This window comes from Cynocephalus volans, chromosome 5 (assembly GCF_027409185.1).
Source record: "Cynocephalus volans isolate mCynVol1 chromosome 5, mCynVol1.pri, whole genome shotgun sequence".
NCBI lineage: Eukaryota > Metazoa > Chordata > Mammalia > Dermoptera > Cynocephalidae > Cynocephalus > Cynocephalus volans.
In genome coordinates this window covers 72,474,935-72,489,417 of record NC_084464.1, presented here as the reverse complement: position 1 = coordinate 72,489,417, position 14,483 = coordinate 72,474,935, and positions in this window count along the sequence as shown.

Below are 14,483 nucleotides of genomic sequence, written 5' to 3'. Positions count from 1 at the left end.
TTTATGGTTTGCACCTGCAAAGAACAGTTGGAGAGTTTCGGCTGCAAATACAGATAGTAAAGCCTGTGTTACGAGGATATGCTAAGCATGACCCATCAGGTGTTACCCAAGTTAAGACATAAAATAGTATCGCCTACCAGGAGGACATGCAGAGATAAGTGCTACTATATTGGAATTAGAAAAAGTTGACATTATATGCCCAGCTCAGAGCCTATTTAATGCTCCAGTATGGCCAGTGAAAAAGCCTGATGGTACCTGGAGAATGACTGTAGATTATTGAGAACTGAACAAAGTAGTTCCTCCTTTGCATGTAGCTGCGCCTTCAGTTCATGACTTGATGGATCAGTTCAGGACTCAGCTGGGGACTTATTATTATGTATTGGACCTTGCAAATGCTTTTTTCTCTATTCCAATTTCAGCTAATAGCCAAGGTCAGTTCGCCTTCAGCTGGAAAGGAAGACAGTGGACCTTTCAAGTATTACCCCAAGGTTATTTGCATAACCCAACCATTTGTCGTGGTTTGGTGGCTGGGGACCTAGCCAAGTGGACTAGGCCCAGCATGGTTACAATGTTTCACTACATTGATGATGTGTTACTAACCTCTGATTCTCTTGCAGGGCATTTAACGCAGGGCAGCTCAGTGGGCTGCACTTGGTGGAGCTGTAGGAGCGAGGTTGCCCAATTCTTGAGGGGTCCACATGCCCCAGTGTGCTTAATGTTTGCCCTGTTTGGGTTTTAGATTTGTTTGGGGACTGTTTTTCCTTTCTATTCCTCCCTTCTGGAATGGGATTGGGTACCCAGTGTCTGTCCTGCTGTATCTTGGAAGTGGATAAACTTATTTTTGATTCTTTACAGGTTCACAGCTGAAAGGAATTTTGCCTGTAGTCTCAGATGAGACTTTGGACTTTTGAGTTGGTGCTGAAATAAGCTAAGGACTTTTGGGACTGGGATGGAATGTGTAATATGTGAATGTAAGGGTCATCTATCCTCGCTAAGGGAACATCACCAAAGATTCTGAACACATAGATTGTATGGCAAGAGACCCTGAAGGGGTGGATTGTTGGGAAAATGTAATAATTTAATCAGGCCCCCTTGCCTTGGGTCCAGTTGGGAGAGATGCAGCACATTCTTTGTAAATGAGTTGTGTGTAGGTGGAATTAGTGCACCTGCATGGCACTGTGACCTTGACTGGCATCGATGGCCTTGGGCATCCACAGTGCATAGCCATGCTCCAAGAACTTTTGGCTGGTAACCCAGCTCATAGAACTGTGTGTGAGGGGTCTGGAGACCCAGCCTGGTGTGAGAAGGGTTTGCAACCCAGTCTGGACAATGGGCTTGAGGAGTCTGTGAGCTCCAGATCCAGCCCTAGCCCAACAATTGGCCCAGTTGGCAGGATTACAGGCAAGTAAAAGAGTGCTACACTTGGCATACATTTCTCTGAGTTTCCTCTCCTCCCATGGTTATTTGATATTTTGAACCTTAGTTATGAGGCAGGATGACATTATTTGCATGAATGTAAAGTTGTTTTCCAGTCAGCCTGGAGCTGCTGACTTGCATATACAACCCAGACCATGGGAAACCAAGGAAGACATCAATAAAGCTTTGCTGATTCCACCCCTTCAGCAGGACCCTGAGATAATGGCAAGGATGGAAACAGAAACCAGACAGAGCCTTGGCAAGAACTTGCACCTGGCTTCTTGCACTGAGCTCCCACAGCACATGTCCCCCTCCCTTCTGCTTTTCATTTCCTATGTTCGATTCCCTCAACCCCTCTTTAAAAATCCCCTCAGTAAATCTGAGTCTAGGAGATGGCTTCAGTCTGCCCATTCTCCTTCAGGTTCAGCTGAGGGATGGGTTAGTCCAACATCTCTCCTCAGGTCACTGGTACTCCTGAATAAAAGCTGACTTCATTTTCACCATTTGACTTTTGAGTTGTCTGTTTTTGAAAAAGAGCAGGCAGCCCGACTTGTGCCCAGTAACATCACCACAGTCCGTTTTAAAATGTTACAGTTCCGTTTTCAGTTTTCAGTTCCACCTGCTGTCTGTCATTGTATTACCACTTTATCATCAGTAACGCCATTAGCATATTATCCTTATAAGGTTCCTAGGAAAACAACAGTAAAGAGTTAAAAGAAAGTCAAATTATCTTAATAAGCAGAAAGGGTTTGTTAACCTTCTCCACAATATCTAACTGCCTGCTTTACATCTCTCTGTGAAGGCAGGCCACAGAGTCAGCTTAAATTTAACATTTCAAAATTTATCATTCTGTTCTCCATCAGAAAGCAAACAAACCAAAAAACAGCCCAGCCAAACAAAATGTACAACCCAAGCCCTGCTCCTTCTACAGCCTTCCCTACTGCACCCATGGAAAGTTCATCCTTTCGGATATACAACACAAAACACGAAGCCCCCTTTGCCTTCTCTCTTTCTCTCACAATTCATATTCAATCAAGTGGCATGTCCCATTCCCTTCACCTTCAAAACAAATCCAGAATTTAGTCACATTTTATAATTTTTGTCTGGCCTGGATGTTTGCAATACCATGCTAACCAATTTCCTACTACAGCCCTTCCCCTTCAGCCTGCTATAAATATGGCTGCCGCAATGATTCTTTTAAAGTATAGTCAGATGGTCTCTCTTTCTTCAAAAGTATTCATGTCATTCAGAGTAAAATCCAAAGCCCTTAAAATAACTTCCAAGTTCCTAGGGAAACTGACCTTCATAACCTTTTTAACCTTATCTCTATTTCTCTGCCCTCTCTCTTCAGCCATACTGGCTTCCTTGCTCATCTGGAATATGCCAGGCATGCTCCTGCCTCAGGGCATTTGTCTGCTGTAATCTCTACTTGGGTGGCCCTTCCAGCTTTATGAATAGACTACCACTTCACTTCCTTCAAGTCACAGCTTTATGTTTTCCCCAGTCTACTCTGCCATCTCTCCCCATCTCTCACTACCTCTTCCTCCTCCTTAGTATGTATATACTTTATTTATTAATTTTGTTTTTTTTTCTATTTTTCTGTACTAGATTGTATCTCCATGACAGCAAAAATTTTCTATCTGTTATATTCATCCTATATACACAAAAACTAGAATATTGCCTGGAACCCATGAAATACTCAAACATTTATTGATTGGATTTGTTGAAACTAAAACTGTGTATGTAGGTATTTATGGTATAAGGGAAAAATAATAATAGCCTAAGGAGATTTGTGTCTTGAAGTGCCAGGTTTGTTAAAAATATATTTGTTATCATTATTATTATTATTATTATTGCCCAAGTGAAATACAAACACATAGCATTACATCTAATGTTGAGGTAAGCATTAGACGGGTAAAGAAAAAAAGAGAAGAAACGGGATTAAATAGACAGGCAAATTCTAATAATGAAGACTGAAATTATAGGACTACATGCAGCTGTTGAAATAAGAGAGCAACTAGGTACTCCTTGAGATGCAATAACCTGATAATACATTTATTAATCACTCATTTCTTCAGGCAGACTTGGAGCGTTTCTGAACATATTGAATGTGCATTGTTGAAGGCAATATTTGATCAAAAGAGATCAGCAATAAAGTCTCTATATCCACATGATCTGTTAAGATAATTTTTGGGAGCAAGCAGAGTGTTCTTGCTTCTCTAAAACTAGGCTTCCTTCTCATAACAGATTGATAGTGGTGTATCCATGGGCTTCCACAGAAAACATAACATATCGTAAATATGGGCTCCATTATTCTCTAGATATAGATTTTAATGAGGTATTGCTGTCAGAGAACACGATGCATCTGACAATCCAGCTAAGACCAGGTTACACTGTATATACTATATCACAGGTTTTTATTGTGTGTGTGTGTGTGTGATACATGAACCGGGCCCCAGGCCAAGACTGTACAATAGAATTCTACCTGGCTGAATAATTCATTTGGTATGATTTGTTGTGACCTGTCTACACTCTAGCAGAGGATGTCTTAATGAGCCACAGCAAACTGGATGGACCAATTCATAGCTGCTGTCACATACTGTAGCCACAACTTCAATTAAAGTTATAGATTGCTTCAAAGCATTGTTCATTGAGAGTGACTCAAACAATAGCATAGAATGCTCTTATTAATCCCTCGATCAAATTGAGAACGTACATATCAGACATTTCTGCACTAAAGGTATTACTTTACCTACCGAGATATTGCATAATTTGATTGACAGTAATTGCTGCCATATGCTTCCAATTATATAATTAGTAATTTCTACTACATATGCTACCAATTATTTTAAAAAAATCTAGCACTGCTTTAGAGCCTACATTCAAAATTGTCACTGAATCTCAGACTGTTGCACAGTGTTTGCTTGAAACATGTGTCTTGAATTGCCATGTATATTTGGTCTAGGATAAGTTTTTCATGAGGTGATAATAAAAAATATTTCTGAAATTAACATGCTTTTTAGTTAACAAAAAAAGTGAAAAGGGCAAAATGAAACATAAAAATAAACTCTAAACTAATCTCAACATCAAATTAACAGTCTATAACACTGAGATTTCATCTCTTTTTTAAACTATTGAAAAGGATTAAGGAGTTGTTAGAATGTAATTTTTTTTAAAAAATATTCATTTATTGAACAAATATTAATTGAGGACTATTGCATGCAGAGTACTAAATATGATGACCATGGCAGATAGAAAAAAGACAGTTTTGACTACAGTGTAGATGACACCAATGTATACGAATAATGATGTAGTAATTGAAAAGAAAGAAGCACTGGCAAAGATTTTGTCCTTGACCAAACTCTACTGAATGATCTTTTCAAGTAGGCCCTGACTTTTAGGCTTTCATGTTCATCTCTGCATTGTCCAATTTTAGCAAGAATACTAAGTCAGTTAAATTGAAATCCCTCATCCTCCATACGTGACCAGCCTCCATATCTGATCAGGTTCCTCATCCTATACCATTCCCCAGGTGGTATCTGATCATGCTGGCCCAACTTTAGTGAGAATCCTAATAAGTCTGTTTAGCCAGAAGCCCCTCTTGTCCCTTATGTTTCCTCTTGGTAATTTTCAATACACTGCCCCTCATCCCCTGCTCCTTGGATGTAAATTGACTGATATATTCCGAGTTGAGCCAGAGATCTCTCCCCTACCACAAAAGCGCATTGTAGTAGCCCTCTGTATACCTATTGTGATAGCCCCCATTAAATGAAGTCTGCCTCACTGTTCATTAACAAGTGTCATGAATAATATTCTCTTTAATACTACTAAGCACTATATATGTTACAGATGAGTTTTAGCTCTGCAGAGAAACATGCAATTAAAGCATCAATGCAAAAGTTTAATTTGGTTTGAAGAATAGGTAGGATTTCATATAGTAGAGATAGGGATAAATGAAGTTTGTTTCACATAGAGGGAATTGCAGGAACAAGGGTGATTATTTTACCTAGGTGATAGTGAGCCATGTGTCCAGCCTAACAACCTGCATGCCATTCAAATAATAAAATTTGACAGTCTGCAAGTAAAATGCTAATTGTTCTAAAGCTCTCTTCTCTTTGTTTCTACTGTGTTTTGGGGAAAATAGCAAAATACAAAAAAACAAACAAGCAAACAAACAAACACAATTGGCGTTTCAAAGTTCAGTACAATTTGTCATACAGAAACTAGTGATTGTCAGAAAATTTTGGGAAGAGTGACATAGGTTCTTTCTTTTCTTTTCTCTTTTTTTTTTTTTTTTAGTTTTTTTCTGTTGTTTTTTTTGTTTGTTTGTTTTTTATTGGCAGCCACTTGTATAATTCTAGTATATCACAGCTTTACTCTAAGATACCAGACTTTCCTCATTCTAATTTGTTTTATGCAACTTCCTGATTAATCATTTTGAAAATAATTTATGCTGGTTTTATTAGTAGAAAAATGATGTATTTATCACGTATGCATGGTAGCTTCTTTATGAAGAGTTAGAAGGATCATGGCTCTTGTTGACCATACATTCTACAACTTGAACCATGTCATCCTCCTACCCAAAAAGCTAAGATGGCTTATCCTTGCCTAGTGCAGTATTTTTCAATACTGATTTAACACTGAATCACACTATCCTGAAAATGTTTATTTTCAACAAGTTCATGAAGTGCTTTATTAAAATCATGTTGTAAAAAAATGACTGTTGGATCAAGTATTTTTACTGTCCTACCTAAATCAGTCTATATCACTCACTTATAATTTATTTTTTTGAAATGATCTTTTCAAATCACTATCAAGGGGTGAAATTTTATACACAAACCTCAGTCAGTTCAACCACAACATATCCTACTCTTTCTCATATATCAAATTGCTACATTGTCTTCAAAAGCTATCTCAGGTATAATCTTTTTCTCATAATTTTCCTTAACTGACTAATAAGGGTAAACCAATCCTGTGCAACTTTTAGATTTTTATACACAGGTGGGCATGACATTATATTGTCTATATTAATTAAAGTAATCCAGTGTCAGTAATGGTGGATGATGTAAAAAATAAAGCATAAACTCCAGCTAAAGATGCTGAAGGTCCTACAAAGACAAAAAATGATGGTGTTCAATAATAATCATTTGGCCCTGCAAATGAGGTTCTTATGATTGGTAATGAATATTAAATGACAATCTAGATTCCTAATTACTTGATGATGATGAAGCAAAATTTCAAGTAATCTGGAACAGCAACAATAGCTAAAGCCTAAGGACATTGCTATGGACTTAATTGTGTCTCCCCAACATTCATATGTTGAAACCCTAACACCCAATGTGATTATATCTGGAGAAAGGGCTTTTATGAAATAATTAAGATTGGACGTGGTCATGAGGGTGGGGCCCTCATAATGGGATCAGAGCCCTTATAAGAAGAGACACCCGAGAGCTTACTCTCTCTTTTTCTGTCTCTGCCATGTGAGGACACAGCAAGAAGGTGGTCCACTACAAACCAGAAACAGAGCCCTCACCCAAACTTGGCTATGCTTGCCTAATCTCAAGACTTACAGCTTCCAAAACTGAGAAAATGAATTTCTGTTGTATAAACCACTCAGTCTATGAGATTCTGTTGTGGCAGCCTGAGCAGGCTAACACAGGCGTTTCTAATCTGGGGTATAAAAGAGCCCATATTTCCAATGTGCTATATGCTCTTTAAGATAAAATTATTAAACTGAAAATACATAACACACATAGCAAATCATGCAGTAAAGTTACTGCATCTTTAAAACAGTCTAACAAACAAATTGAAAATTAGCTTATATTCTGATAACAAAAACATTTGCTGATTTAAGTTCATAAATGTTCTGCAGAAAAGTATTAAAATCACAGTGTATTTGAATTTTTAATGTTTTCATTTTATTTCAAGGTGCCAATATTCATATATATTCATATAGTAACACTTTTAATCAACTTATAAGCATTCAAATTATAATTTAGATTTTTTAACTAAAACTTTTTCTTAAAAAGACACAAATTGATGTTTTAATTTCTTTCTTCAACATTAGTAGATTAGCATTTGACATTCAGCTTTACCTCTGAAACAAAACAGATGTTTGTTAAAGGGTACATAAAATTTAAAGCTAATTCAATCTAAAAGATTATTGTTTTAATTATTATAAAAATGTTTTCAAAGGTTAAGTTGAACTTGTGAGTAAAAATTCTACACAATGACAACTCAATTATCCTACTTTTTTTAAAGACAAAGAGCAGCCATGGTGGAAATCCTGTCAAAAATATCTGAAAATAAGCACAAAATAATATTTTAGGCCCTAAAAATGCTATATCCTGTATATAACTTCTTCTGATTTTTTACCCAGGATTTGAAAGAATCTAAAATATGCGCAACCTTGAAGTCAGCACTATTCCTTGCAGAAGAAATAAGTCATCTCCAGTTGGCAAAGTGGTACAAATAAGCATAGCAGCTATAAATCATGCATTCTGTTAAAAGAAACAACCCTAGGGAGCCTGGAAATATACTCTCTATTTGGAGAAACACAAATTAAGTGCATAGGTTAAAAACATTGATAATGTGTCTCTCACACTTAATGTGTTTCTTTTTCATGTGAAAATGCAAAGAATGTACAATTCTTTTTGGTCTCTTTTTATAAGGCATCTTTCATTTGTTGTGATCATGTATATTATAGCTTTTCCCTTTTATGCATCATATCTCATATTATGAATTTATTGACTGGGTAGTATCAAAATGAAAAAGGTATTATGTTCATGAATCAAAATAAATTGAATTAGGACAAATTGTACTTTTTGAAAAACTACTCATTTTTAAAGTAAATAAGGCTGCAAAAGGAAGAAAAGGCAGATATTGCAACCAATAGATTCCACACTCCTAAACATGTTGAAGCTAAGTCTTGAACTTGCTAAATCTGAAATCAAAGTTGAGACAAGCTGCATCAGGAATAAATTTTTGAACCAGATTTTATAAAGATAATAAAGAGAGAGCAAATAGTCAATGCTATATTTCTGTAAATGCATCTCTTTTTTTGACTTATTACTTCTTTCTAGTGGGAAGAAAGTTTTAACTAGTAACTAGTGACTCACTGTGACATGAGAAGTCTAAGACTCCTTTAGCCCATAGACACTCAAGGCTAATTATCAACATTTTGCCCTCACTCTGAAGTATTCATTCTTTTTCACTTTAATATTTCACTGTAATGATTGATTTGAATAAATCAAAAGCCATGTAAATCAAGAAGTTTGCAAACAATTTCACATTTTATTAATAGTGCTACCTTTCCCCAAATTACTTGATTAAATGATGGCAATAAACCACATTTTTTTTTCTCAAATTGATGAGGCTATCTTCATAGTATACCTTTTATTATTAATAATGAAAATAAGCAATTAGTTTATGATAATGTGGGTTTTTGCTAATATTTTATGTAATTTTGTTCATCAGTTACTTCTGTAAACCAAAAATGTGTTAGACAAACATGTGAGTAAAAATTATGAAAAATAGTCTTATTAAATATGGTCTAAATGGCAGTTAGTTTGAGGGTAAGTATTGCTGGTATATGTGCATGGGTCCGTGTGTATGTGTGTGTGTATTTTAGGTGGGAATTAGAAAGAAAGAGAAGAAAGACTTGCACGTATACTGCTGAATAAAATTTTAAAATTCAAACTTTAAATCATTTCACTTTGTACATAAGGAGAAAGGCCCAAATAGTTTCAGTGACTTTCTTAGAGTCTCAAAGTCAGTTTGCAAGTGATTGCACATAGCTTGCTACTACCTAATGATTTTCAGAAATTACTGAATTTTGCCAAAGCAAATATTGGGAAAAAAATTTAAAAACCTAACTGAAATTACTGTCTTGAGCTAAAGAAGGCATTTAGCTAATGTCCTTTCTCTCTGATAAAAGTAGGATATTGTATGGTAGAGTCTGTTTACTAAACACAGAGATACTTAGGGAGTGGAAAAAAAAAAAAAAAAAAAAAAAACAGGAATGTGACCAAAGTTTGTTTTTTACATTAGCTTAATTTTGTAATAAAGAATTATTTCCACTTAGACCTTTAGTTAATATACAATAGTTTTATTCAAAATTAAATTCACAATGAACATGTATTAGTCCATTTATGTTGCTTATAACAAAATACCTAAAACTGGGTGATTTACAAAGAAAATAAAATTTATTGTTTACAGTTTCAAAGGCTAGGAAGTCTAAAGTCCAGAGAACACATCTGATGAAGGTTTTCTTTGGTGGTGATTTCAGTGACGGCAGGGTATCACATGGTGAAATGGCAGAGCAGAGAGAGCAGAGAGAGACTAACTTCCTCATGCACTCTCCTTTTAAAACCCCCAGAATCACACCCCTGACCGCCATTATTAATCCATTCACTGTGTGGTCCTACAATCTGATCACCTCTTCAAGGCACCACCTTTCAATTACCATGATAGGATTTCCTAACCTCTTAAGTTACAGTGGGAATTAAGCTTTTAAGATATGCACTTTGGGGGACACAATTCAATCAACATACAGCAGTACTCCAAAGAGTTATGAGTGGATACCAAAAATATATCTAGGAATTACATGATGCTGAGGAACAATACCAATCACCATGAAACGGCCATACTCGAAGCTCTTCCCATGACCACCTGCTTTCGTTGTCAAGGGTTCTTGCTGTGATTTATTCAATCACAGTGATATCTTCAATTTTTACATCAATTTTTCAAATTGTACATTGAATGACTACAAGTTGTTTAATGCCTTGGTAAGAAAATGTCCCCGTGAATTAGGAAACTCTGAGCTAAGATTCGTGTTAGGCACTTGCTAGTAATGCTTTTTGCATCTGTTCGAAGCTGGGCTTGAATGGAGAGTTTGTCATCTCCTACTCTTTTGTTTTTCTTATATTTTGTTTTGTTTTGTTTTGTTTTTGCATTACTTGTATTATTGATTGTTAATTTATATACACTAAAATTCACTCTTTGTGGTGTGCATTACTATGAGTTTGACAAATGCATACAATTATATGTTTATCACTAAAGGCATGATATAAGACAGTTTCATCATATTGAAAATTTCCCAGTGCATTTTATTTGTGGTCAACCACTGCCCCTAGTCCTTTCCTCTTGCAAACACTGATCTAATTTGGTCTCTATAGTTTTGCCATTTCCAGAATTTCTGACAAATACACACGGTATGTAAATTTGGGGGTTTGGTTTCTTGCACTCCTACCTGTTGATGCCAGCATCAATAGTCCATTCTCTTTTGTTGCTAAAAGTTATTCCAATGTATGCATCTATCACGGTTTGTTTATTCATTCAGTGGTTGAGGGACATCTTTGTTTTTCCATATTTTGTCGATTATGAATAAAGATGCAATAAACATTTAAGTGCAGGTTTTTTGTATGAATTTAAGCCTTCATTTTTTCTTAGCTAAATAGATTACAAAAGTATATCTGAAGGTATATAGTCAACTAATATTTGACTAAAATGCCAAATTAATTTAATGAAGAAAATAACGTACTTTTTACAATTATTGCTGGAAAAATTGGTTATCTCTATCAACAAAATAAATAAATGGGAAGTATATACTCTATTTTGCTCTGTAGACAAAAATTAATTCTATAACTACTTTGGATAACTGCTTGGCAGTTTCTTATAAAGATACACACACACATATATATATATATATGTATAGATATTTACACAAAGGAGTGAAAAAATCTGACTATGAAACCACTTTGAAAATGATGTTTATAAAAGACTAATTTGTAATAGCATTAGACTGGAAGCAACCTTAATTTTCATCATGAGGAGAATGAACAAACAAATTCTGTTTTAGCCATAAATGAAATATTGATCATCCATTAAAAGGCATGAACTACTGATACAACATGGACAGTTTCAATTATAATATGGTAAGCAAAAGAAGCCAGACACACAAAAAAACTAGACTGTGATTTCGAGGATGTTAAATCTAAGAACAGCCAAAATGAATCTATCACTTTAGAAAATATGAAAGAGCTTGCATCTTGTAGACTGAAATGGAAATGACCCATCTCTTGTTTTGAGTGGTGATTACATGGGATTATAATACAATTTTAAAACTTATCAAATTGAACAAGAAATATATGCATTTTATTTTTTATGTTTTAAATTACAATGAAATAAAACACATTTTTTGTAAAAAACAAAAGCAAAACAAAAACCTGTAATCATATTATCTGTGTGTGTGTGTGTGTGTGTGCGCGTGTGTGTGTGTGTGCGTGTGTGTGTGTGTGCGTGTGTGTGTGTGTGCGTGCGTGTGTGTGTGTGCGTGTGTGTGTGTGTGCGTGCGTGCGTGCGTGTGTGTTCGTGTGTGTGTGTGTGTGTGTGTGTGTGTGTATAGCTCAATTTTGGAAATGTTCCCCATTATTGTGATTACTATCTTTAAATCTCATTTGTAGAGTGTTTCTACATATGTAGCATAGATCATTATCTTGAGTCTTTGAGATGTCTAATATCTTTTATATATTTTTAATTGAAAAATAAGAATTGTGTGTATTTATAGGGTATGATGTGATGTTTTAATACATGTATACATTGTGAAATAATCAAATCAATAATACAATTTTAAAAATTGGGTCTGCAACTATATTTTCAAAATTACCTCCCTGTAGTTCTCTATACAATTCCTTTAGGGGGAGGGAATTAGAAAGGACAAATAGCACAATTTTCTGTTTTGTCATTGGGGTTAAACTGTGTCTTAAATCCGACTTAAAGACTCCAAACTTTCCTTATATATTCATGCTCTTCACCCAACTCAAACATTCTCCTCCATTGATAGCTATCTGTATTTTATTCATATCACAAACTTATTTTATTTATTTATTTTTTAATTTTTTTGGGGGGGTGTTATTTATTTATTTAATTAATTATTTTAAATTTGTTTTTTTAATTTTTATTGAATCAAAATTGATTATACATATTTTTGGGTTTCAACATTGAGATATATTGATCAAATCAATATTACTAGCACATGTATTGTTACAAATCATAATTATTCTTTATGCCCCTAGTCCAATCACTCCCCATCCCCCTCTGCCCTCTATTTACCCTAGATTTCAAAAGGAGAGTCACCAACAGAGGTAAAGAACAGAAGAGGATGTCTCTCTCCACAAAGCCCATTTCAGAGTGACAGAAGAAGCATCTGTTCTGTGATAATATTGGGGGACCTGATCACACCTCTCAGCATTGGACAGATCATGTAAGCAGCACATCAACAGAGTAACCATTATTCTTTCATAAGGAGAGAAGAAATCTAGGGCAAACTTCTTTTAAAAGTATGTTTCCTCCATAATTGCAGTTCTTGACTACCCCAGTCACTGATTGAATCTTTCTTCTGATGCTTATTGTTTATATTTCCTTAGCTTGTTTTTTTCTCCTCATCTCCTCAGTTACATTATACTCTCATTGATAACAGCAATCATATATCAATATCCATTTCCCTTATTATCTGATCAAAATAGATAAATCACAGAGAGTTTACAAGCTAATGTCTTCCACTTAAAGCATTCATGGACTTATATAGAATAAAATAATATATAAATGTATGATATTTATCCATTTCAGTGTTTTTTTATTCCAGTATTACTCTCCCAAGTGTATTTTTGACAATGGCAACTCATGAATTTCTCTTTTTGATTGTTTAACTTTTGTATGAGCATTGTTTTCCCTGAAGTTGGTGTTTAATTACATGTTTTATGGAATAGGCTTAGTGCGTGAATGTACGGGCTTGGCTCATAGAGATTTGTGGGGAGGATAGCAATTGTCTTTTTCAAAGTATCTAAGTTTTCCTGGCAAGGAACCCAGATGTCTCCAGTTCTGTAGTCTTGTTTTTACACCTCTTGAGCTAAAGTGAAACAAAGAACAACTTTGAAATTCCATATGTAGACATGTTAGAAATAAATTGTGATTGTCCTAGGCTATATGATCTGCCATTCCCAAAGTGTCATCGGGAGGGTTACTATGACTGATGTCCTTACTGGACCCACATAACTTTGGCAAGAGGTTCTCAAAACGAAAGTGACATGAAGAAAAGTGAAGTCAAAAACATGGAAGGATTTTGATGGACAGATTAACAATGGATGTACACTCTGAATGATGCTTTCTTTTTAGATACAAGGTAGTACCTGCCATTTTCCTTTGCCCTCTTCTCTTTATTAAAATTCTTATTCTTGTTTGCTCTGGCCCTTCCCCTGATTTGTTGATTTGTTCTACTTGGCATCAGAGAAAGCTCTCTTCTCTGGACCTGTATGTCAGCTGGCTTCATGATGAGTTTGACCAGAGGAAGGCACTGGATAGGAAAATAGAGAACAGGAGAAAGGGAAAAAACAGAGAATTTCTCTCCTTCCATCTCTGCCATTCCTGAAGCTACTACATCATCTCTGAGACTCTGGTTCCCATTAACAAGGAACATCAAATGTCTAGCTTCTGTTGAGTGACCTAGGCACCCCAGAGCTCTGGTAACACTGCCTGTACCTTTAGTCTCTTCAGCCTAAAATGGCAGTGGCAGTGCTGGGGTTAACCTGAAGATCACCTCACTATATCATTTGGCTTAACAAATCTTTCATCGAGTATAATCATCTCAATGAAATATCTTGTCTCCTCATTAGATTGTGACTTATGCATATTTTATTTAATCAGGATCTTATCCATTCCTCAAAGTCCTGCTTAAATGATTTCCCTGCTTGAAAAAAACAAACAAAAGAAAAAATTAAGTGTCTTTCATTCACAATTTATTCTTTTACTTATACGCAACACAATCTTATACTGATATTAGTTTTGTACAAGCCTGTCTATTTTAAATGGCTCTTTGTAGAGAACTACATCTCATTTATCTTTGTATCTCCCAATATACAAAATTGATGTTGAACACGTAACATCTCTCCCATGGTGCATTCTTATTGTAATATTTAACTGACACATGTTTACTGCAGCAAAGGAAAATAAATATCCAGGATGTGCTATGTTATAGACAAGAAAAAAAAAAAACAAATTTGGGATTTCCT